Raw genomic sequence first — 1,831 nt, forward strand, 5'->3', positions numbered from 1 at the left:
TGACTTGCACGATTGCTGATCTGAAATGCAATAAAAATTGACCTACAGATGAATGACCTACTTTCCATTACCCTTAGATCCTCCATTCCTTACCATGCTCCTCCCTTTTAAGATGCATTTAAAAACAAATTTGTCTTTGCTTCTGTGTTCATCCCCAGTCCCCCATCTTGGTGCTGCAGGTTGGAATAGAGCAGTTGGCAATAAAACCACAAACAGCATCCAAGCAAAACATCTGGCCTGGTTGCCCTCACTAGATTAACTGCTACGTTGTGTTTGCAGTAAGCTTCTCATGTTGTGGATGTCTCTCAGGTAGGCTGGGTCAGTTTGTGCTGGCTTGTGTGATTGTGCTTTTCTGCTCTTTCATGCACATCATTTTTTAACTAATGGTATCTTCTAGAAGTCATTTATGTCACTTTACATATAATTTCTGCTGCTGTGTTTCTCAAATTATTAATGTTTGAAAGACTGTTCATAGCTAGCATTTCTCAGAGAATAGCTCTTTACCTGCCCAATGCCATCTGTTTGGACTGTGCAAGCAGGGGACACCACTATTTGCAATCCCTTTACAAAGTACAGGCTGCATACACAATTTGCAACTCCCTCCAGGGCAAAGAATAACAACCAGTTGGGGTATATATAGAACAAATTGGATGATTCTTCAGAGATCTTGTGTAGCTCAAGCAGAAATAAGAAATTATATGCTGGAAAAGCTAAGCCTTCCAGGAGCATTTTGCATTTATCCTCTTGTCCTGATAATGCAACTTTGTGTAACAGCTGCCTGTGGTTTGTTACTGCTCCTCTTGTGATCGTTCCTGAGTCCATAGCTGAGCATGGGTAGGTCTGTAAGAACAATTCTTATCTGCTTCAACAAAAAGTTCAGCCAGGTCAGCATCGGGTCCCTTCAGGAGCAACCAGCTGACTGCTCACCACACAGAGCTCATAGGATGTCCTCCCACCGGCTGTGCCACTGGGATCAGGAACATCTGGTGGAACGGCTGGAACAGATGGCTCATGGGGCAGAGAGATATCTCAGTTTGCTGTGGTTGTTTCTGCAGTGATCTTCTTCTCTCACCATAGCTTTATTGCTGAGCCCTCTTTACACAGACATCAGCTGTGGATGTGATTTATCTCACTTAACTTTAGACATAGGAAAGGTATGTGCCAAAGTCTAAAGGAGGTTCCCTTTACAATGAATGCAGATATACCTCTAAAGAGCTATTTGTCTAACTTAGGTAGATGGCTATCTAAGGATGAGATGAATTGCCTCCTGAACTGGCTGTTGTTTGGGTTTTTAAAGGACTTTAGAAAGAAACTAGAGAATTAGCCTGGCCTTTAGCATTTAGCTTTTAGATCTGTAATTTAGGACAGCTAAACCACCTTAAGGGAGAAGTGGAATAAGAGATTGAGGGAGAGGATAAGAAAAGATACAATTATTTCTGTGAAACAAGAGAATGAATACATGGAACAGACTTTTCTTCTTGGTATCTGTGTACATGTCCCATAAATTCTCAGCTCTGCAGAAACTATAAGGCATTGTGGTTGTCTACTCATGTGATGCAAAGCAATGAGACTCTATTAAGTGAAGTTCACTGATAGAGCTGTGTGCTGTAGTCTCCATTATCCTCATCTCTCTGACTCGGTGGAGAAGGACTGAAAACTATATTCCCCCTTAACTTCTGGATGTGAGCTCAAAGAGCAAATCTATAGCTGGGAGTATGAATTGCAGGACTGCAGCAAAGCGAAAGGGGACATGTCATTTACACTACCCAAGGAAGTGCTTCTGATCTAGATCCAAATGCTGTCCATCTAAACTGGAAGAAATTAACCTTTG

Source organism: Psittacula echo (genome assembly GCF_963264785.1).
Source record: "Psittacula echo genome assembly, chromosome: 5".
In the NCBI taxonomy this organism is placed as follows: Eukaryota; Metazoa; Chordata; class Aves; order Psittaciformes; family Psittacidae; genus Psittacula; species Psittacula echo.